Here is a 26,175-nt window from a genome sequence, read left to right on the forward strand (position 1 = left end):
CCAGATCGGTTTATATGACAGCTATATCAGGTAATGAACCGATTTGAACCATAATTGGCACAGTTGGAAATCATAACAAAGTACCTCATGCAAAATTTCAGTCAAATCGGATGAGAATTGCGTCTTCTAGTGGCTCAAGAAGTCAAGATTCCAGATCGGGTTATATGGCAGCTATATCAAAACATGGACCGACTCCATTTACAATCTCAACTGACCTACACTAATAAGAACTATTTGTGCCAAATTTCAAGCGGCTAGCATTACTCCTTCGAAAGTTAGCGTGCTTTCGACAGACAGACGGACGGACGGACATGGCTAGATTGACTTAAAATGTCATGGCGATCAAGAATATATATACTTTATGGGGTCTGAGACGAATATTTCGAGGAGTTACAAACAGAATGACAAAATAAGTATAAACTTTGAGTTTATACAACCTGATATAGCTCCCATGTAAACCTATCTCCCGATTTTACTTATTGAGCCTTTAGACGGCGTAAAACTTATTCGATTCAGCTGAAATTTTACACAGTGACTGTTTCTATGACCTCTAACATACGTGTCAAAATGGTCTGAATCGGTCCATAATCTGATATAGCTCCCATATAAACCGATCTATTGATTTTACTTCTTAAGCCTAAATGAGGCGCAATTTTTATCCAGTTTGATTGAATTTTGCTCAATTTCATCTACTATAATCTCCAACATCCAAGCCAAGTAGGGCCCGAATCGGTTCATAACCTGATATAGCTGCAATAGCATAGCAATTCTTATCCAATATCCATTGTTTGCCCATTAAGAGGTATCGGGCATGGAACTTGGTATATGCGATCTATGGGCAGGCCCGTCCAAACTTAGCACGCTCTTACTTATATGTTTAGATTTAGAAATAACTATTTGAGTAACATTAAGTGGAATGGAATGGGGATAGTTTTTACAATGCTTTGTCCACCAACGAAATGGAGAAAAAATTGGCCTTTAGAAGGATTTAAGTTCTTAGTTATTTGTTACCTAATTTATTTCTTCAAAATTACTTTTTCTGTTTCACAACAAATGATAGTAGCATAACTCTTTGTCTTTCACTTTCGTTTTATGGCAATTTTACTTACAAATGATGATTAACGACGATGCAGTTGTGTTTTTTTTAACTACAGTCATAATGGTAAATTAACGTGCTTCAATGTTGCGATTGATGTTTTGTAGGTGTAGGTGCGTGAAAGCAATCATCTTTTTTGATAATTGCCAAGTACCGAGAACAGTGTTGGCAAATCGAAAAATCTTGCAAATGATTCTAGAACATACGAACGGATACACGAAACTTGACATAGTCAAGGTTTCCAATAAGTATGTAAAATGGGACCCTGGTGGCTCCTGAAGCTGTTCCATGGAGCTTGAAATTTTGTCACCTCGAGCATACGAAGTTTTGAGTTGCTTGACACACAGTTATTTATGGTCCGATCGGCTTGATTATTTTTGAAAAGATAGAGCTCATAAAATCATGCGAAAATCAGTAAGGAAGGGCAAAAGTCGGGCGGTACCGACTGTATAATACCCTACACCTACCCTATAAGTACAATGTGGGAGCTATATCCAATTCTGAAAAAATTTTGATGGACCTCGGCGAGCAAATATGTTCAAACTGTAATAACTACGGTTGACAAATGACAACATTATTGCAAATTACCCAAAATCTGACGAACATATATATGACAGCTATATCTAATTCTGAACCTATTTCGAGCAAACTTCTCAGATAATATGGTAGTCGTCGAGGAAAGCGTTGTGCAAAATTTTGGCAAGATTGGTCAAACAATGCGCTTGCAGTGGCTCTAGGGGTGATAATATGGCGATATACATATATCACAGCTATATATCGGAATCTGGGCCGATTTCTATGAAATTCACCAGATATCGAGAATCATAAGAAAATCCTTCCTGCAAAATTTCGAGAGAATCGGTTAAAAAATGAGCACTTTCTTCCAATATTTCTCAATGTTGGACGAACATGTATATGGGAGCTATACCAAAATCTGAATGAATTTCAGCAAACTTTCAGATACTGTAATAGTCATCGAGGAAAGCGCTTTGCAAAATTTTGGCAAGATAGGTCAATAAATGCGCTCGCTGTGACTCTAGGAGTGAAAATCGGGCGATATATTTATATATGAGAGCTATATCTAAATCTGAACCGATATCCATGAAAATCACCACTAAGGTCGAGAGTCATTAGAAAATCCTTCCTGCCAAATTTCGAGAGAATCTGTTAACAAATGACCATTTTATTGCAGTATTACTGCAAATTGGACGAACATATATATGGGAGCTATATCCAAATCTGAACCGATTTTTTCCAATTCCAACAGGCTTTGTCTCTAGGCCGAAAAACACGCCCATACCAAAGTTGAAGACGATCGGATAAAAATTGCGACCTGTAGTTTGTACACAATTTAACATTGATAGACGGACAAACGGACAGACAGGCGGACATAGCTAAATCGAATCAGAAAGTGATTCCGAGTCGATCGGAATCAGTGGGTCTATCTCTCTTCCTTTTGGGTGTTACAAACTAATTCACTAAGTTATAATACCCTGTACCACATTAGTGGTGTAGGGTATACACATGCTAAAATATCTGGAATATACGAAACGATTGTTAGCTATTGCAATCACAACAATTTTTTTTGAAAATTGTGGTCAAGGTATCGTCTTTGTGAACCGATTGCAAATTTGAATACATCATTGAAAAGGTTGCTTTATTTTATGTTAATTCAAATAAAAATTGGTGCAGATTGTACGTTCCTCATGCTTAAAACTGGAGTCAGAATTTTTATGTAAAATGTACCATCAATTGTTCGACCTATGTTGTTGTACTCAATTTCAGTACAAAACACCACAGCATTTGGCGGAGAATGAATGTCTGAGTTTAGACTTTTCATATAAATCAGACTCTATTCATAACCTATAGTTCCGGAAAAAATCGAAGTTTCGTATTTTTTCCAAAAAGTATAACATCGTTATTTCCTTCATAGCTTTTGTTTTTCATTCAATACACTCATAGAAAGAAGATTGCTGAAAGTAGCAAACACTCTCTGCTGAATATTAGCAGTTTAATTTGCTGCTATTATAGCAATAGTTCTGCTATTACAGCATTAGTTCGGCAATTTCAGAATAGCAGGTTGACTGCTGAAAAGTATGTATTTTGCTGAAAATGGCTGCTGCTTAATTATAAAGAGAATATTAGAAGGAAAAATTAAATACAAATGTAAATGTGTTCTCATTGGATGTTTATAAGCACCACTGAAAATGTATTGGGTTGCCCAAAAAGTAATTGCGGATTTTTCATATAGTCGGCGTTGACAAATTTTTTCACAGCTTGTGACTCTGTAATTGCATTCTTTCTTCTGTCAGTTATCAGCTGTTACTTTTAGCTTGCTTTAGAAAAAAAGTGTAAAAAAGTATATTTGATTAAAGTTCATTCTAAGCTTTATTAAGAATGCATTTACTTTATTTAAAAAAACCCGCAATTACTTTTTGGGCAACCCAATACTTTCTATAATCCTTTTTCATTAAATTTAGAAACAAAAGGACATGCCAGTCATGTACACATTAGTAGAAAAATAGCAAAAAATGCGAGCGAGCTCAGTATACCAAATTACAGTAAAATTGAAATCGTCTTTTCTAACAAAATTTCTAAAAAAATCGTAAAGTAATCAAAACAAGTAACAGGCAAACATGAAAAAACATAACGCTTTTTCAGCAGATTTTTGTACTTCAAACAGCATATTTTGCTGACCGAAATGTTTGCTAATACAGCATCCCTATGTTTGCCGAAACAGCAGTAATTACAGCTTTCCCATTTTCAGCAGAAAAAACTACTGTTTTAGCAAAAATTTTTGCTGTTTTGAACAACAATTTTGGTTGAGTGTAAGTGTTATTTTCTTTTTTTTTTGTTGATATGCCAGACCCCAAATTTTGCATACTTATTAAAAAACACCTCCACATTTACAATTTTAAGTTTCGTGAACACATCTCGGTTCGTTTAAAAGATCCAGAATTATATTCCAAATTTTTCAGTTTGGCAACACTGTGCACTGACAACAACACTACATATTGGCCATAGGGGCCAAACAATTGAAATTAACTCCAACGAGACCCTATTCAGTTTGCTTTAACTGAAGCAGAACAATAGCATTGTGGGTATCCATTTCCCAAGATTGTATTTCTTTGTTGATTTATTAGAAGAACATGGTGTACGGCAGTTTAGGTAATCACAATGTGTTATGAGTTTCAAAATTAGTTTGGAGCTGGCATTTGAGTGAGGAGCATACATATGGCCGATGTTGAAAAGTTTGTCAGTTGATGTGATCCAGATACAATCAACTTTAAAAAACTATATAGCAAACATATCTTTTCTTAGAGTATCCAGAATGTGACTTAATTGCATTGAATAGTGGGACCAATTTTTATACCCTCCACCATAGGATGGGGGTATACTAATTTCGTCATTCTGTTTGTAACACCTCGAAATATGCGTCTAAGACCTCATAGAGAATATATATTCTTGATCGTCGTGACATTTTAAGTAGAATTGGCCATGTCCATCCATCCGTCTGTCGAAAGCACGCTAACTTTCGAAGAGTAAAGCTAGCCGCTTGAAATTTTGCACAAATACTTCTTATTAGTGTAGGTCGGTTGGGATTGTAAATGGGCCATATCGGTCCATGTTTTGATATAGCTGCCATATAAACCGATCATGGATCTTGACTTCTTGAGCCTCTAGAGGGCGCAATTCTTATCCGATTGGAATGAAATTTTGCACGACGTGTTTTGCCATGGCTTCCAACAACCGTGCTAAATTAGGTTCAAATCGGTCCATAACCTGATATAGCTGCCATATAAACCGATCTGGGATCTTGACTTCTTGAGCCTCTAAAGGTCGCAATTCTTATCCGATTGGAATAAAATTTTGCACGACCTGTTTTGTTATGATATCCAAAAACTGTGATAAGTATGGCTCAAATCGGTCCACAACCTGATATAGCTGTCATATAAACAGATCTGGGGACTTGACTTCTTGAGCTTCTAGAGGGCGCAATTCCTATCCGATTTGGCTGAAATTTTGCATTGCGTATTTTATTCTTAATTTCTACAACTGTGTCAAATAAGGTTCAAATCGGTTCATAACCTGATATAGCTGCCATATAAACCGATCTGGGATCTTGACTTCGTGAGCCTCTAAAGGTCGCAATTATTATCCGATTTGCCTAAATTTTGTACGACGGATCCTCTTATGACCATCAACATACGTCTTTATTATGGTCTGAATCGGTCCAGTGGCTGATGCAGCTCCCATATAAATCGATCTCTCTATTTTACTTCTTGAGCCCTCAAAGGGCGCAATTCTTATTCGAATTGGCTGACATTTTACACAGGTCTTCAACATATAATATAATTGTGATCCGAGCCGGGCAATATCTTGATATCGCTCTAATAGGAGAGCAAATCTTTTCTTTTATCCTTTTTTTGCCTAAGAAGGTTTTCATTTTAATGCATGATTTGGATTTATGATTTCTGTGCTGATATCCACGTGTCTTTTCTTTGTAATCAAGGTTGAGATCGCATTTGTTACCTAATCATGACGAAGTTTTTCATATATCCCTTTTCTAGCCCAAATACAAACACTATGAATTTTGTTAAAATCGGTTCAGATTCAGATATAGTTCCCAAATAGAGGGTGGTTTTTTAAGAACTGTAAGAAAGTTTTTTCAAAAAACACATAAAATTCAGAAAAATACATGAAATCTTTATTTGAATCGATAGTACGGTCCATATAATGTAACGTTTGAAGATTGCAAATGCAATTTTGCCCATGAACATTCCACTAAGGAATAGGGGCAAACTTCTCACGTATCAATGAGTGCTGTCCGATTTAATTTTAAGCCCTCCTTTTTATAGCCGAGTCCGTATGGTGTGCCGCAGTACGACATCTCTTTGGAGAAAAGTTTTTACATGGCATAGTACCTCACAAATGTCGCCAGCATTAGGAGGGGAAAACCACCGCTGAAATTTTTTCTGATGGTCTCGCCAGGTTTCGATCCCAGGCGTTCAGCGTCATAGGCGGACATGTCTGAAGATTATTTCATGCAAATGTTGACCATGATTGCACCTCAAATTGTCCATCCGCTTAGTCCATTTTTGGCATACTCTTTCCAACATTTCGGCCGGTATCTTAGGAATAAATGCTTCAATGTTGTCTTCCAATGCGTCAATTGAAGTGGGTTTGTCTGTATAGACATGACATTGCTCCACAAAAATAGTCTAAAGGCGATAAGCCGCACGATTCCGGCGGCCAACGGGATATAAAATGTTCACTGAACTCGCCCTTCATTAAGTCCATTGTTACGCGTGATGTGTGGCATGTGGCAACGTCTTGTTGAATCCACATGGCATGCAAGTCAAGCTCTTGCATTTTGGGCAAAAAAAAAGCTGGTTATGATCTCACGATAGTGCTCACCATCCACAGTTACGTTACGATTCGCATCATCTTCGAAGAAGTGCGGTCCAATGATGCCACCAGCCCATAAACCGCACCAAACTGTGGCTTTTTCTGGATGCACTGGTAGTTCTTGCAATGCCTCTGGCTGATCTTCACTCCAAAATATACAATTCTGCTTATTAACGTACCTAATGAGTCAAATAAGAGCATCGTCGTTAAATATGTATGTTAAAAGTAATTGCGGATTTTTTAAAAGAAAGTAAATGCATTTTTAATAAAACTTGGAATGAACTTTAATCAAATATAGTTTTTTTACACTTTTTTTCTTAAGCAAGCTAAAAGTAACAGCTGATAACTGACAGAAGAAAGAATGCAATTACAGAGTCACAAGCTGTGAAAAAATTTGTCAACGCCGACTATATGAAAAATCCGCAATTACTTTTTGGGCAACCAATAGTTATGAACCTCGGTACGGAATGTTTTATTGCTCATCTGGAATCCTTGCTTAGTTTCATCAGATTCGGTTCATACACACCAACTAGCAGCTCGATTGCAAACCATGTATTTATATTGAAGTTTAGCTTTTCCACTGAATTTTGGAATACGCTATTCGAATTGTGCGTCATTTTGCCTTCACTTTAGATTAGCATGAACTTGATACACTCGAGGGGTTTCACATTACAAAACTCACTACCCAACTTTCTGCATAGCTTTCAAAGGACCTTGAACAGTAATTCATGATGTCACAACAGGATTTACGTATCTAATACGCCTTCTTGTACTCCTTCCTCCCTCCTTCTGCAAGCTGCTTTAGAGATAGCAACAATGCCAGCCATTCATCCATTCAACTAACCAAGCGAGCTCAGCATGAATAACACTCTGCTGGGACTAAGTTCGCTGTTTTCACACAAGCAAATGTAAACGTAAAGTTTACGCTTTAGAAATGATTAACAGATACATTTATTGGAGGAAAAACATAAAAATAAAGACGAGTTATGTTGGGCCGGACCGAACATTAGGTACCCAACACAATGCACATAGGAGTTTGACTCTGTTCCTTTGTGGAATGTTCGTGGTCAAATTTGTATAAAAATTATTTCAGTAAAAGTTGGTACTACAATCGAGTTTGAAGATCGAAAATCAAGTAAACACTTGAAATTTCATTATAAACTAGCTGACCCGGGCCCGCTCCACTGCGCATTCATTTACTTTATATGGAACAACATTTTCCTTTGAATATTTATTTTCGACATATAAGAAGCTTTTAATGAAATACAATGCTACGAAAATAATATATCGCTTGACTAACAGTTTAACAATAGAAATGCCTCTATCTGAATCCCATGTGAGGTTTATTGGTCTACGAATTTAAGTTTGGATGTAAGGTGTGCTCTATTCTCAAAATACTTCATTTCAGTCAGATATTCTCATGTTGTCTGATTTAGGGGTGCTTTCGGGGGAGAGGTGGTCCCCCAAAAAACTTTGGTCCGAAAAAATATCAGCATCGTGCTCTTCTTCGAAATACCATTTAACCCCATATTGCCATTGGCTTAACAGGAGTTTACGGGATGAGGCGTCCCCCAAACACATGGCCCCAAAATAGTTTATCAAATTCGTTTTCTAATCTCAAATACCTTTCATTTGAGCCACATATTGGTATGGTCGAAAATTTTTTTTCCTTTGGGGATGTTTTGGGAAAGGGGTGATGCCCTAAATACATGGTCCTACATTTGGATATCAAATTTGAATTCTACCCCCAAATGCCTTTATTTGAGCCCCATATAGCGATGGTCACTAAAAAATTGCTGTTTGTGGGGTATTTTGGGAAAGGGGTAGACCCCCAGAAAATTGGTCCCGAAAGTGGGTATCAATTCTTGCCCTACCCCCCAATACCTTTCATTTAAGCTCCATATTGACATGGTTGGTAAATATGCCCGATTAAGGGGTGTTTTGGGGATTGGGTTGGTCCCCACAAACACTAAGTCCGCAAAATATATCAGCAACGTGCTCTATTCTCATATAACTATATATCATTTATTTGAACCCCATATTGCCATTGGCCTCAAAATTGGACATCAAATTCGATTTCTAATCTCATTTAAACTCCTTATTGCAAAAGTCAGCAAATATGTCCGGTTTGGGGCATAGGCCCTAAAACCTATAAATATTTAGTTCCACTCTCTTTAAGACCCAACTTGTCTTGGTGAGCAAATACGTCCAATGGGGGGTTGTTATGGTGGTGGGACGTCCGCTATACAGTTGGTCCCTAATGTTGATATCAGATACGTGGTCTACTCCTAAATACCTTTAATTTGAGCCCCATATTTTCATAGTCGGCAAAAATGACCGGCTCGGGGGGTGTTTTGGGGGATGGGCGGACTCAGTGAGTTGGCCTTGAAAATATACACCGCATTCGAGTTCTACTCTAAAATACCTCCTATTTGAGCCTCATATTGCAATATCAGCAAATACTTCCTGTTTGGGTGGTGTTATGGGGGTGGGGTAGCCCCATTGACACTTTTCCCGAATATTGATATCAGATTTGTGCTTTACTCCCAAAGACCTTTCATTTGAGCCCCATATTGCTATGGTCGTAAATTTGTCCCCTTGGGGGAGGCGGCCCCCCAAACACTTGGTCCCATATTTGGATATCAGATTCGAATTCTACACTTAAATACCTTTTATTTAAGACTCATATTCCCATGGGCAATAAATAAATCCTGTTTGGGGGATATTGGGGAAGGGGTGGACCCTCAGAAACGTGGCCCCACATTTGGATATTAGATTCGTATTCTACTCGCAAATACCTTTCGTTTGAGTGCCATATTGCTATGGTCGGTAAATATGTCCGATTTAGGGGTGTTTTGGGGGTTGGGGTGGTCCCCCTAACACTTGGTCCGACTATTGGATATCAGATACGTTTTCTTATCCTAAATACCTTTCATTTGAATCCCATATCGTCGTGATTGTTTTAAATGTATGTTTGGTTGGTTTAAGGGTGGGGCGGCCCCCCTAGGTACCCCATCCGAAATTTGGATATAAAATTTTTATTTTAAGGGTACTATATGAGAGCACACAAAATTTCGCTTAAATCGCACCACCCTTCACCGAGATCTGGCGTTTCTGAAAATTAGGGTAAGGGGGAGGGTCCGCCCCCCTTCAGATATCAAAAAATGTAGTACCCTTTTCGACAAACGAATAGACAAACTTAGCTAGATCCACCAAGACAATATGAAATATTCATATGTTATGGGGTTGCAGATTGGTGTTACAAACAGAATAACTAGATTAATATAACCAATGGGGATGGGAAAAATGCTACAAACACTTATTGTAAGCATTCAGGCCACTTGAACGAACATATTTCGGCACACGTTGGGATATGTATTTCACATGGAAACAAACAGACAGACAGACGAACATCTATAACAAGGCCACGGAAGTGGAAAAGTTTTGGAAAAAAACAAAACCGCATTTTATACTTTACAATGAGATATACAACTTCAATTACAATACCCTTATATGAGCAGAGAGCGCATTTGAAAACTTGTTCACATATTTTTGTATTGTTGAAAACAAGAAGCATTCTTATATTCCTAAAAGTTGAAATTAAAATCGTTTATAACCTAAAATGGTATAAAAACGTAAGATTAAATCTTTCACCGCAAATATTTTTGTATTTTCACATAGGCAGATATTCCACATCATAAATCAATTTGATTTTGTTTTTTTGTGTTTTTCGATAAAATTTCTTGTTCAAAATATATACTCGCATATTTAAAGGATGATGTTTTAAGAGCTTTAGGAACGTTTAAAAAAAAAACTTTAAAAAAATTCCAAAAAAAAGCATGAAATCTTAATTTGAATATAATTTAATATTTGAAGATTATTTCATGCAAATGCTGACCGTGACTGCGACTCAAATGGCAATTAATATTCTGAGCAAACCTATACAGCATTTGCAGATATTGTTACATGTAATCCTTAGGTTAGGTTGAAAGGAGGGCGCAGATATTAATACGGCCCCTTGCTACTATGGACGTACACCTAAGCCAGTAGTCGACTTGTTACGCGCTATAAATCTCTAAGTAAACATTTTATTGAAGCGATATCTGTACTTCAACAACAGCGGAGAACGGTCATCTAATTGACTTCACTCATTTGCATCACGTCCGTCTATCAACTTCACCAATAAAGTTAAAATAAGATTAAACAAGTAAGAGCGTGTTAAGTTCGGCCGGGCCGAATCTTATATACCCTCCACTATGGATCGCATTTGTCGAGTTCTATGCACGGTATCTCTTTTTAGACAAACATAAAATATTGAATAAAAACTGTTATGCTATTGGAGCTATATCAAGTTATAGTCCGATTTGGACCATAAATGAATGCTGAACATTTTAGTCATTGTGTAATATTTCAGTTCATTTTGGTCATTGTGTAATATTTCAGTTCATTCGGATAAGAATTGCACCTTGTAGGGGCTCAAGAAGCAAAATCGGGATATAGGTTTATATGGGAACTGTATCAAGCTATTGATCGATTCAGACCCTATAAAACAAGTATCTTGAAGGTCATAAGAGAAGCCGTTGTACAAAATTTCAGCCAAATCGGGTGAGAATTGCGCCCTCTAGAGTATCAAGAAGTCAAGACCCAGATCGGTTTATATGGCAGCTATATCAGGTTCTGTAACGCTTTACGCCATACTTAGCATAGTTATTGGACGTCATAACAAAACACCTCATGCAAAATTTCGGCTAAATCGAATAGAGGCTCAAGAAGTCAAAACCCAAGATCGGTTTATATGGCAGCTATATCAAAACATGCACTGATATAAACCATACTTAGCTTTATTGTTGGATGTGCAAAATTTCAATATAATCGGATAAGAATTGCGCCTTCTAGAGGCTCAAGAAGTCAAGATCCAAGATCCAAGATCGGTTTATATGGCAGCTTTAACAAAACGTGGACCAATTTTGCCCATTTACAATACCAACCGACGTACACTAATAAAAAGTACTTGTGCAAAATTTCAAGCGGCTAGCTTTACTCCTTCGAAAGTTAGCGTGCTTTCGACAGACAGACGGACGAACGGACGGTCGGACAGACGGACGGACATGGCTAGATCGACTTAAAATGACATGACGACCAAAAATATATATATATTTTATGGGGTCTTAGACGCATAGTTCGAGGTGTTACAAACAGAATGGCGAAATTAGTATACCCCCATCCTACGATGGAGAGTATAAAAAGAGCGTGTGTTTCTTTGAGTATATTTTTTTTTAAATTCCCCGACACTGGGGCGAATTTCCCCGGTCATCTAGGGGTTTTTGGGGCTGATTTCTTTTCTCGAAGAGGACAACAATCTTCGAAGGGCCCCACCAGTGCAGTCGTAATCCTTAATCTTCTCCTGAAAAGTATTCCGAATTTTGTCCAGTTGGTTTTCAACTTATTCCGGAAGCTAATCGGAGTCGGCGCTGGCCGTGCGATTCTAAATCCAATGTAGCGATGGTCAGAGAAACAGTGTTCCACATAGATCCTCCAATCCTGAATCTGATCAAATAGATCTTCCGAATCTTATTAATTTTATTAACAAAGGTAGCGGTGTTAATTAGTAGTATTCAAGTACTCTAATGTTGGCACTACCCCTCCAAATTTGGTGAGAGTTCGCATTGCATATAAGTGCTTCATTTGCTGCCTGTTTTGCCTTCCTCGCCAGCCTTTGCAACACCTACGTGGGTGGAGGTGTCGGAGAGTCGAAAGACAGATAAAGCGATGCCAGGTATGCTCCACCGTCTCCCTGTCTTATCACTGCTGCATCCGACGTTGACAACTCTGGGGAAAATGTATAATTAAAATTTTTATGATAAATAACGCAGGTCCTCAGCTGAGTACCAGCGTTAGCATGAAATAATTGGTAGTTGGTATGGTAACCTGAATTAAGGCAATATTAATCTTACCCTTGCCAATGTTCTCCATTCTAGCTCCGGTGGAGGTTTATCTGGATGACCTCAATCATTGGTCCTCCTGGAAAAGGGCATCTTGGGAGAAGGTGATGGTTTCATCGTCGGCTCACTGCATGTTGCATATTCTAGTCTTCCGAATCTTGAGATAGTCGGTCCTGGTTCCATCGTTGGGCCCCTGTTCGTTAGGCTGTGTTGAGTATCTCGCCCCTGCACTGCCTGATATTTTAATATTAGTATCCTCGCTTGTTCTATGCTTCCCAGTCTAGTCAGGCGATATTGAGACGCCTGCTACTGAACGGCGTGATGTCTCAATATGAGAATCATTGCCTATTCTAGTCTTCCCAATCTTAAAAAAGACAGCCCTAACCCATAGTGCGCCATGCATTTGGTTAGGTTGAAAAGAGGATGCGGATATTATTAAGCCCCATGCCACTATGGCCATACACATACAAGTCCGTAATCGGCTTGTTTTGCGCTCTAGATACAAAAAGTAACCTCGAAAAAAATTCTTAGTTAGGAATTCCGTGCTACTTACAAAATCCCTAATTTTTTCCAAACCACGCCCCATGCTTTTAGTCTTATTCAAACTTTTCACGGAGATTTGATCAATGCCAGCCAACCTCCTTCTCCTCCCTGTGAAATACCTTCAATATCTCTTCGACCAAACCTTAGTTTTGCTTGCCTAAGAATCCCAACATGCGATCAGTCGCGAATTTGCTGCCCCATCCCTTGATGAAGACTGTTGCCATTGTGGGCTAGGGGATGTCCATCGTTCTCACCAGGTCGAGCCTTGCGACCCAGGGAGCTATCGACGAGCTTCTTGACGGTATCAATACATTCTGCCAACGCAAGGCGTAGCGTAGAGGTATCCTCATCGTTTGTATGAGTAGACCCTCATCAGAGTTGCACACATGTTCGAAAATCCGCTGGTTAAACAGATCCTCAACTCGAGACCGATGATGGAATCCTATCGGATGCACTACCGACATTGATGACTGAATAAGTCAGCTCATCTCCATTTTGCTTCCTTGCCACTCTGGCCTAAGAGGACGGCTCTTTACTTTTTTCAGCGACCATATTCCGCTTCCGTGATGGCTGTGGCCTTTTGGAAGTCACAGTCCTCCATGAAGAATCAGGGGCCGTGCGCGCTTCCTTCGTTCCTGTTCCGATTTTGTCTCCCTCAGCAGGGCACTGTCTGGAGTTCCCATTGGGGGAGGGATGGCTTAGTCTCACTGGAGTACTTGAATTCTAGAAGCTCTTTTCAGCTTTTAGCAATGTTATGCTCTTCGGGAGATCTGATTCTCTTCCCAGCTTTCGTAGAAGTGTCTGTAATGTCAGTTCCATCCCTTTCATCATCCTGCCTTCCCGGCCGATTGCGCTTCCGATGCCTACTATTCTATCTCCTTCGTCGTGCCTCGGATTGCTTTCTCGGTATTCTTGTAAACTTAGCGAAGCCATCGGCCACTTTTGCCGCCGTCCTTATCTCTCTACAGGTGCCAAGGCACTCACATCTATTGGAGCGGCGGGCAACATACAAGGGTCTGATGCCATCACCGCAGCTGATGGGTCTTTGGAGTCCATTTTGAACATACTCCTGAAAGGTTTTAATATTTTGTATTTCGTAGTAGGTACCTATTCCGACATTCGAATATTTTTTCTTCGTCCGCTCCACCAACTATTACTTTAAGTTTAGTTTAGTTTATTTTGTTACATTTTATTATTTATACCCACCACCTAACGATGGGGTGTATTCATTTAGTCATTCCGTTTGCAACACATCAAAATATCCATTTCCAACCCTACAAAGTATATATATTCTTGATCAGCGTAAAAATCTAAGACGATCTAGACATGTCCGTCCGACTGTCTGTTGAAATCACGATACCGTCTTTAAAAATAGAGATATTAAGCGGAAACTTTGCACAGATTCTTTTTTTTTGTCCATAAGCAGGTTAAGTTCGAAGATGGACTATATCGGACTATATCTTGATATAGCCCCCATATAGACCGATCGGCCGATTTAGGGTCTTAAGCTCATAAAAGCCACATTCATTATCCGATTTCGCCGAAATTTCGGACAGTGAGTTGTGTAAGGCTCTTCGATATACTTCTGCAAATTGGCCTAGATCGGTCCAGATTTGAATATAGCTGCCATATAGACCTATCATTCGAATTAAGGTCTTGGAGCCATAAAAGGCGCATTTATTGCCCGATGTCGCCGAAATTTAGGACAGTGAGTTGTGTTAGGTCCCTCAACAGCCTTCTTCAATTTGGCCCAGATCATTTCACATTTGAATACAGCTGACATATAGACCGATCTTTCGATTTAAGGACTTGAGTCCATAAAAGGCGCATTTATTGTCCGATTTTGTCAAAATTTGGGACAGTGAGTTGTGTTAGGCTCTTCGATGTTTTTTTATAACTTGGCCCAGATTGATCCAGATTTATATATAGCTGCCATATAGACCGATCTCTCGATTCAAGGTTTTGGAGCCATAAAAGGCGCATTTATTGTCCGATGTCGCCGAAATTTAAGACAGTGAGTTGTGTTAGGCTCTTCGATATATGTCTGCAATTTGGTCTAGATCGGTCCAGATTTGACTATATAGACCGATCTCTCGATTTAAGGTTTTGGGCCCATAAGAGGCGCATTAATTGCCCGATGCCGCCGAAATTTAGGACAGTGAGTTAGGTTAAGCCCCTCGATATATTTCTGCAATTTGTCCTAGATCGATCAAGATTTGCATATAGCAGCTATGTGGACCGATCTCACGATTTATTGTCCGAAGTCGCCGAAATTTGGTACAGTGAGTTGTGTTAAGCTCTTTGACATTTTCCTGCTACTTGGCCCAAATCGGTCCAGATTTGGATATAGCTGCCATATAGACCGATATCTCGATTTTAAGTCTTGGCCCCCTAAAAGGCGCACATATAATCTGATTTCACTGAAATTTGACACAGTGACTTATGCTAGTCTTTTCGACATCCGTGTCGTATGTGGTTCAGATCGGTTTATTTTTAGATATAGCTTCTAAAAAGACCAATATTTTGTTATACACAATTGAATAATTACTTGTACTTATTAGTATTTGGTCCAAATCGGACCGTATTTTGATATAGCTGCTATGGGGCATAAGGTATGAATTTTTCACCGGATTTTGACGAAAGGTGGTTTACATGTAAACCCGAGATGTTTATACCAGTTTATTTTCTTTTCCCACTAACAACCCCGTCATGATTGGAGCAGCATACGTTTTTAGCAAACAACAGACTTTTTAACAGGCAGCGGAAAGTGTCTGCTATTTTCAGCAGACTTTTTTCAAAAAGTGCACTTGAAAGTGAGCAGCATTTACTTTTTATTGGTGTAGGTCTTTGGGAATTGCAAACGTATCAAATTGGATCATATTTGGAGATGGCTCCCATATTAAGTGATCCTTTGATTCGAATTCTTGGGCTCCTAGAAGTCTTCAATTTTATTCCATTTGTTTGAAATTTGGTATATAAGCTACAATTATAGCATCCAAACCCTAAATTTAATACCGCCTATATAGCACCATGAATAGATATGGCCTCCATATTAACTGATCTCCGATTTAATTTTTCGAGGTCCTTAGCGTTCAATGTTTATTCAATTGGTTGAAATTTGGTACATGATGTGCCCGCCAACACCAATTATTTCGAAGATGGTCTTTAACTTGATATTGCTCCAATGTTATACACTATAACTTTTCTGTAACTGCAGTTAAATTTCCCTTCATATTTTGTTCAGAAGCTTAATGTAGAAAATCTTTAAATTTTCTTGCCAATCTATTTATGATCCATCATTTCCAATTTCAACAAATAGCTCATACTGTACGGACCACAAATGAAAACTTTTCATTTCCGGAACATTTTTCATCAAGCTTTTATAAGGGAACATTGCTCCAGTTTTATGTTTTTTCGTACAGTTTTTTGCGTCAACTTAAGTCTTTTTTCTAGCTTCGGCCGTATTTTTAACAAGACAGTTTTCTAATTAAAGCTTAAAACAAATATTTCCAGTTTATGTCTACTCTTTCGCATTCATCTTCGTCCTTTGCCATCAAATAAAAGTTTTAAAAATAACTGGAAAACAAACTGAAAGAAAAAACTTTTGTTTTAAAAAATAAAACATTTTCTACGCTTGAGAAAAGTTACGAAATTCAAACATTTAAGGAATGAACGGACGGACTGACGGTCGGAGGACGGAAGAATGGATAAAAATCCGATTAAAAAATATGTCATGAAAAGAAAAATTTCTCCCTTCCTATATCATCTTGGCCATGAAAAGCAGGCACACCCACATATAGAAATACCAGAAACAATTGAAAACAAGCAAATGGCATGGGTAAACGACTAAAGTAAAGTATAATAAAGAGTTTTAGTTCGGACAGAACGAATATCCCTAGGCATAAGACATTGTTCATAAGGCATTATTTATTAGGGATTATAGAATTGTCATGTACTTTTAGGCCACAAAAATTACTGAATAACTGACGAATTTAGAAACAAGTAAGAGCGTGCTAAACTTGGCGGGGCCGAATCTTATATACCATCCACCATGGATCGCATTTGTCGAGTTCTTTCCGCAGTATCTCATTTGAGGCAAACAAAGAACTATGAATAAGCACTGTTATGCTATTGGAGCTATATCAAGTTGAAGTCCGATTCGGACCATAAATGAATTGAATGCTGAACATTGTTCAAGTCATTGTGTAAAATTTCAGTCCATTCGGATAAGAATTGCGCCTTGTAGGGGCATAAGAAGCAAAATCGGGAGATCGGATTATATGAGAGCTGTATCAAGCTATAGATCGATTCAGACCATATTGCACATAGGAGAAAACGTTGTACAATATTTGTGCTAAATCGGATGAGAATTCGCCCTCTAGAGGCTCAAGAAATCTAGGTCCCAGATCGGTTTATATGGCAGCTATATCAGGCTATATACCGATTTGTGTCATACTCATCACAGTTTTTGAAGTCATATCAAAACACAACGTGATGAGAATTGCGCCCTCTAGCGGCTCAAGAAATCTAGATCCAAGATCGGTTTATATGGCGGCTATATCAGGTTACCAACCGATTTTAGTCATACTTAGCACAATTATTGGAATTGATATCAAAACACCAAATACAAAATTTTAGCCAAATCGGATAAGATTTGCGCCCTCTAGAGGCCCATGAAGTCAAGACCCAAGATCGGTTTATATGACACCTATACCAGGATATAGCCGATTTGAAACATACTTCGCACAAATGTTGGAAGTGATATCAAAGCACCACGTGCAAAATAATAGTCCCCAACATAGGATGTGGGTATACTATGCTAGGTTAGGTTGAAAAGAGGGTGCGGATGGGGGTATACTAACTTCGTTATTCCGTTTCTAACACATAGAAATATTAGACACCGTAAATCGATCGAGCCATGTCCGTCCGTCCGTCGGTCTGTGGAAAGCACGCTAACTTGGGAAGTAGTAAAGCTAGGCGCTTGAAATTTTGAACATATACTTTCTATTAGCGTAGGTCGACTGGGTTTATAATGGGCCCATGTTTTGATGTTTATCCGATTAGGCTGCAATTTTGTGCTAGGACGTTGTCCAAAACATTGAACAGATGTATCAAGTATGGTTCTAATAGGTCCAAAACCTGATATAGCTCTCGTAAAAACCGATCTCCTGAATATACTTCTTGAGCCTCTAGAGAGCGAAATTCTAAACCGATTTGGCTGAATCCAAGATCGGTTTATATGTCACACATACCAGGTTATGGGCCGATTTGAACCATACTTCGCACAAATGTTGGAAGTGATACCAAAATACCACGTGCAAAATTACAGCCAAATCGGATAAGAATTGCGCCTTCTAAAAGCTCAAGAAGTCAAGACCCAAGATCGGTTTATATGACAGCCATATCAAAACATGGACCGATTTGGGCCATGTAAAATCCCAACCGACCTACGCATATAAAAAGTACTTGTGCAAAATTTCAAGCGCATAGCTTTATTCCTTCAAAAGTTAGCGTGCTTTCGACAGACATACATACGGACGGACATGGGTAGTTCGACTTAAAATATCACGACGATCAAGAATATATATTTTTATGGGGTTTTGACGCATATTTCGAGGTGTTACGAACAGAATGACCAAATTAGTATACCCCTATTCTATTGTGGAGGGTATAAAAAATTTTTAAATTGTTATCTGGTTTAGTTAAAATTAGATCTTCTGATCCAAATAAATTGGCACGTTCCCATAATGAATAAATGCAAAAACCTTTTTGATCTACTTGAGATTTGTCATCCTCAGCACAGTGCCCAATGCTGCACATAATCAGTACAAGGTTTCTGATTTACGAAAACGTATTGCTACATCAATTTACATTCCAGATAAACGTTCGAAACTGTCCCCAGGCGCCCACAACGTCTATTGTACAGTTTCTTTTTTAGCTTACACCACTACACTAGTGGGTATTAGCATTGAAATTTAGTGAATTAGCTTATAACATCCAAGAGAAGGAGATATACATCTATTGATAAGTACTCAGAATAACTTTCTGATTTGGATTTAACTATGCCCGTCTGTCTGTCTATCTATCTGTCTGTTCGTCCGTCCGCCTATTTGTCTGTCTATGTGTCCATCTATTTGTCCATGTTATTTTTGTATTCAAAGTACAGATCGTAATTTAAATTCGATGATCTGTAAATTTGGAAATCATGTAATTGGAAATCATTGATGCATATTTGGATGCAGCTTTCACATATATGTTCGTCTGATTGAGCAAATTTTACATTAATGCGACCATTTTGTACCCTATTTTCTCAAAATTTGACGCGAAGGTTTCTTTCTCTCGTATGTATCGATGTATCGATCGATTTTCACTTCCAGAGCCCTTGTCCGCGCATTCTCAACAGGTTTTCTCAAAACTTTGCAAATGTCATCTTTTTTTGGATTTTGTTAGAAATCGGTTAAGATACAGATTAAGGTACAGCTACGATATATATTTTCGTCCGCCATTGTCAAAAAATTTGGCACGAAAGAATCTCTCATGTGTCCTGATCAGTGTTACCTTCGAGAATTTAAGAAAAACCCTACCAAATGTCCTACAAGCCAAAAATGCGATATATGTTTTTATACCCACCACCGTAGAATTGGCCATTTTGCCATTCTATGTGAAAGACATCAAATTATACATTTTCAACCCTACAAAGTATGCATACCAGTTCGTCGTTTAATTCTATTTGGTGAAATCACTCAACAGCCTAAAGTTCAACGATGGCCTATATCTTGATATAGCACCATTAGTACTGATCTCCCGATAAGACCTCCATTAACACTAGTACCAGTTATAGACAATATCATAGCTAATGCCGAACGAAAAACTGATACCAACGCTATGACAGTAAAGTAATACCAAAACGTTACCGTATTGTACAGATGATGTTAAGCATTATAAATACCATACGGTATTGTTTTTGGTATAAATTCACTGCGTTGCTTTACTATCAATACCATTGATACCACACGGTATCAATATTTCTTTCGGTTTTCGCACATTTTCCTGAAGTTTGAAACAGTGAGACCCCTTGTAACAGTATTTAGCTCATCGACATTTATGGTTTTATGCTGCACTCTTCATGAATACGTTAAATTCGGCCGGGCCATACTTTGGATACCCACCACCTCGGGTATATACGTAAACCACTTTTCGTCAATATTCGGGTGAAAAAGCGTACCTTATGCCCCATAGCAATGCAAATGCAAATTTTTCCTATGAACATTCCACTTAGGAACAGGGGCAAACTTCCACATATCAATGAGTGCAGTGCGATTCAAGTTGAAGCTCAATGATAAGGGGCCTCCTATTTATAGCCGAGTCTGAACGGCGTGCCGCAGTGCGACACCTCTTTGGAGATAAGTTTTACATGGCATAGTACCACACAAATGTTGCCAGCATTAGAAGGGGAAACCATCACAGAAAATGTTTTCTGATGATCTCAGCCGTTTAGCGTTATAGGCGGACATGCTAACCTCTGTGCTGCTATGGTCTCGCCCCAACGGTGGCTTCCCCACCTATGTCCCATTGCAGCTATACCGAAATATGTTCCAATTTGACCAAATACTAATAAGTACAAGTCATTGTTCAAATTTGTATAACAAAATATTGATCTTTTTAGTAGCTATATTAAAAAGTAACCCGATCTGAATCATATACGGCACGGATGTCGAAAAGTCTAACATAAGTCTTTGTCAAATTTCTGTGAAATCGGATTATAAATGCCCTTTTATGGGGCCAAGACTTAAAATCGAGATATGGGTCTATATGGCAGCTATATCCAAATCTGGACCGATTTGAGCCAAGTTGCAGAAGTATGTCGAGGGGCTTAACCTAACTCACTGTCCCAAATTTCGACGACATCGGACCATAAATGCGCCCTTTATGGGCCCAAAACCTTAAATCGAGAGATCAATCTATATGGCAGCTATATCCAAATCTGGACCGATCTGTGCCATAATGCAGAAGTATGTCGAGGGGCTTAACCTAACTCACTGTCCCAAATTTCGACGATATCCGACAATAAATGCGCCTTTTATGGGCCCACAGCCTTAAATCGAGAGATCGGTCTATATGACAGCTATATCCAAATCGGGACCGATCTGGGCCAAATTGAAAAAGGATGTCAAAGGGCTTTACCCAACTCACTGATCCATATTTTGGCAAAATCGGACAATAAATGCACCTTTTATGGGGGCAAGACCTTAAATCGAGAGATCGGTCTATATGGCAGCTATATACAAATCTGAACCGATAGGGGCCAAATTGAAGAAGAATATTGAATGGCCTAACACAACTCACTGTCCCAAATTTTGGCAAAATCGGATAATAAATGTGGGTTATATGGGCCTAAGACCCTAAATCGGCGGATCGGTCTATACGACAGCTATATCCAAATCTGAGAGATCGGTCTATATGGCAGCTATATCCAAATCTGAACCGATAGGGGCCAAATTGAAGAAGAATATTGAATGGCCTAACACAACTCACTGTCCCAAATTTTGGCAAAATCGGATAATAAATGTGGGTTATATGGGCCTAAGACCCTAAATCGGCGGATCGGTCTATACGACAGCTATATCCAAATCTGGACCAAATTGGAGAAATATATCGAAGGGTCTAATAAAACTCACTGTCCCAAATTTCAGCAAAATCGTATAGTAAATGTGGTTTTTATGGGCCTAAGACCCTAAATCGGTGGATTGGTCTATATGGGGACTATATCAAGATATAGTCCGATGTAGCCCATCTTCAAACTTAATCTGCTTATGGACAAAAAAAGAATCTGTGCAAAGTTTTAGCTCAATATCTCTATTTTGATTTCAACAAACAGACGGACAGATGGACGGACATGGCTAGATGGTCTTAGATTTTTACGCTGATCAAGAATATGGATATTTCGATGTGTTGCAAACGGAATGACAAAATAAATATACTCCCATCCTTCGGTGGTGGGTATAAAGACTACAAGAAGTGAAATAATTTTGAGTTCTCTCCTGCGATTTTTTCAGTAAATAACTTATGTGTTGGAGAAACCTACCAACAATTGAAGTCAGCCTACCAACCTATCAAGAAAATAAAAACCTACCAATTTTGGTAGGAACCTACCAAAAGCGGCAACACTGGTCCTGACATTACTGGTGAATTTCATGAAATTTGTTCAGATTAGGATATAGTTCCCACGTATATATATTTGACTGATTTGAACTTATATTGCAATAAGTGGGTGATTTGTTAGCCAATTCTCACGAAATTTGGTTTCCTTTTAGATCTCTGTGAATTTCATGGAAATGGTTTCAGATTCGGATATAGCTCCCATCTATTGTATTTTTCGATTTACAATTTGTATGACGTTTGTCAGGCTTAAATCCTCCTTACTTGTTTAAATTGCAAAGTGTTTTTGTGTCCTGCTGGGAATCGATCTTGTGTTCCATTCGTCGCGTGATTGTGTGTTTACAAATGCCTCCCCACATTGCAAACGACTTAACTTATTGAGTTAAATAAGTTTGGTATATATGGATGTATACACATTTTGTAGGGATGATGTTCTTAACGGACGGTACACGAAAATGGCAACGTCCATTCCAAAACCAACCCCGCATGTTGTCAATATTTTCAACAACGCCTGTTTATGATAATGAAAACATTGCTGTATGATTTTGTTTTTTTTTCCTACCAGTATACCATTTGAAAACAAAAGATTTTCATCGGATTAGTCTGCCATAAGCGCACCGCTGGTTTAGGTGGTAGCGAGCTCGGTTTCGGAAACCCACTTTTGCCTGACTTAACCAAGTCAGTCATGCTGTTATGTACTGAGACTGCAAAACACCTGAAAGTTTTATTGGACAGGAAAGTAAAAAAGAGAAAAATCTGAGAAAGACATCTCGAAACTGGGTGTCAGTGGTTAGAGAAGGAGAGCAGAAGATCGAGGCGCTTAGAAGTCTATTCCACTTTCGGGTGCGGATAATAATTTGCCCCATGCCACTATGGACATACATCTAAGTCAGTAATCAGTTTGTTGCGGTAAATGTCCATAGCTGCATGAACAAAACGAAGCCACCAAAATTAGAAAGTTATTTGTGATGAAGTTCAAGCGTTATACTGTGATTGTGATATGCATATTGGGCTACACACAAGAGAATAATTCGACTCACATAAAAGAAAATTTTCCCCAAGTAAACGTTGGATTTTGTTAAAAATAAAAATATTGGGTTGCCCAAAAAGTAATTGCGGATTTTTCATATGGTCGGCGTTGACAAATTTTTTTACAGCTTGTGACTCTGTAATTGCATTCTTTCTTCTGTCAGTTATCAGCTGTTACTTTTAGCTTGCTTTAGAAAAAAATTGTAAAAAAAGTATATTTGATTAAAGTTCATTCTAAGTTTTATTAAAAATGCATTTACTTTCTTTTAAAAATCCGCAATTACTTTTTGGGCAACCCAATACATGTTTTTTGCGATAAATTTTGCACGAATTTGTGACATATATAACGTTTTTTTTTTGATATTGACAATAAACTTCATTCTTGATATATAAAATTTTATTCGGGGTTTCAGCTAGTTTTTCTTTACTTATAAATTAATTTTACTTCATGCTACTGTATATGTATATTCTATTTAATTTGAAAATAGATTGTGCATATTCAAAAGGCTACCAAGTTCACTTTAATGTTGTAACACAATTCTTACTCAAATATATTTGGAATTATTTCGATGTTATCATACAAAATTATATGAAACGCCTTCCATGTTGTTCTAATGATTTTTGTCATTTGATGTGCGTATGGCGAAACTTTAAAAATTGCAAATTTCCGAGTTTACAATCCGCTCATCACTGTTTATTCATCATGGTCTATACGCTTAAATATTCACCCTCTCTCTCTAGTAGGAGAGATACAAGAGAATAATAATGGGTCCGGTAAACAAATAATCGTTTGCGGCTTTCGAAACACTTTTGCCATTACAGAGTTTTTGGCTTTACAACAAAACAAAGTTAACAATACAATAAACAATGTTAGTTATATGCGAAAATCCACATTTTAAAGTTTGATATGTTGAAGCAAAACATTATATAGTGGCAATAAAAGAAAAAATTCCTAATAAATGTATTTCGCTTCTCGTAAAAATATCTCAAACGTTTTATTTGTTTGGGTGTACAAAATGACAGCTGCGATTGCAATTGCGATTGCGTCTCATTCCATATTTCGAATTCAGCAAGTCTGAAATTGGAAAATTTGAAATGAAATGCAGAAAAAAATTGGCGCTTAGGTATGGTTCACATTCTACATCGGCCCTTACAATTTAAAAACCCTTAATATTATTCAAATAATGTTATTCCCTAATAACTACTTTAAATCTGGGTTTATGGCTCACATCAGCAGATTTTTTTAAAGGCAATATTTAGAACGTACTGGGCGCAATTGTTGGAAGTCATAACAGAACATTACATGCAAGATTTCAGCCAAATCCACCAAAAATTGCGGCTTGTAAGGGCTCAAGACATCAAATTGGCAGATCGGTTTATATGGGAGCTACATTAGGTTATATAACGATTTGCACCGTACTTTGCACAAACCGATCTCCCGATTTGATTTCTTGAGCCGCTTGAAGCAACAATTTTTGTCCGATTTGGCTGAAATTTTGCATATAGTGTTCCTTTATGTGTTCTGTTATGGCACTCAACAACTGCGCAAAGTACGGTTCAATACGGTCTATAACCAGATATAGCCCCCATTTTTTAACAGAATCCTTGGTGGCAGGTTCCTTAGATTCGGCCCGGACGAACTTAGCACGTTTTCACTTGTTTGATATATTAAAAGCAATAGTTAAAGCAGATTTGGTCATTTCGATTCCAAGTTCGCTTCTGGGTGTTATGAATACGGAGGGTAGACTGAGGAGGATCTCCAACTACCTGGTACCAGTGCTGACTGGAGTGAGGGCATTCGCGTTTTGATTTCCTGAGAGAGACGAATGGAGGACGAATTGTGTACTTGAGGAGGATGAGATCTCGTCCTACACATATAGCTTACAACATGGAGTCGGGGACCGGATTGTGGGTATATTCTGATGCACTCGATATCAGTATGTCTCTGAGACTGACGGACAAGGGTACGGCCTTTCAGAAAGAGGTCTATGTCATTACAGTGGCTGAAAGAGAAATTCTGGTAAGGGACTTACCGCCCTCGAAACTTCGAATTTATGTGGACAGTATGGCCTTAGGTGGAGGATGGTGAAGTCGAGATGCGTGACGGATTGTTTAAAGTCCATGAATATACCCTCCACCATGGATCGCATTTGTCGAGTTCATTTCCCGGCATCTCTTCTTAGGCAAAAAAGGATAAAAGAAAAGATTTGCTCTGCTATTAGAGCGATATCACGATATGGTCCGGTACGGACCACAATTCAGTTATAAGTGGGAGACCTAAAATTTAAAATGTCAGCCAATTCGAATAAGAATTTGGGGGCTCAAGAAGTAAACTAGAGAGATCGATTTATATGGGAGCTGCGTCGGGCTATAGACCGATTCAGACCATAATAAACACGTATGTTGATGGTCATAAGAGGATCCGTCGTACAAAATTCAGGCACATCGGATAATAATTGCGACCTTTAGAGGCTCAAGAAGTCAAGATCCCTGATCGGTTTATATGGTAACTATAGCAGGTTATGAGCCGATTTGAACCTTATTTGGCACATTTATTGGAAGTCATAGCAAAACACGAAGTGCAAATTTTCATTCCAATCGGATAAGAATTGCGCCCTCTAGAGACTCAAGAAGTCAAGACCGGTATATATGGCAGCTATATGAAAACATGGACCGATATGGCCCATTTACAATCCCAACCGACCTACATTAATGAGAAGTATTTGTGCAAAATTTCAATCGGCTAGCTTTACTCCTTTGAAAGTTAGCGTGCTTTCGACTGACAGACGAACGGATAGACGGACGGACATGGCTAGATCAACATAAAATATCACGACGATCAAGAATATATATACTTCATGGGGTCTCAAACGAATATTTCGAGTAGTTACAAACAGAATGACGAAATTAGTATACCCCCATCCTATGGTGCAGGGTATAAAAATAGGAGATTGGTATGAAACTCAACTCAAAAGACGCATATGGCGACGTTAAACC

General features: G+C 38.4%; 1 protein-coding gene across 1 annotated transcript in view; it reads left to right on the top strand.

Moving 5' to 3' along the window:
- Positions 1–26,175, top strand: part of LOC106080685 (uncharacterized) — a 563,977-nt gene that overhangs the window by 34,269 nt on the left and 503,533 nt on the right. The window lies entirely within an intron of this gene.

The sequence above is a fragment of the Stomoxys calcitrans genome, chromosome 5, assembly GCF_963082655.1.
Source record: "Stomoxys calcitrans chromosome 5, idStoCalc2.1, whole genome shotgun sequence".
Classification (NCBI taxonomy): Eukaryota; Metazoa; Arthropoda; class Insecta; order Diptera; family Muscidae; genus Stomoxys; species Stomoxys calcitrans.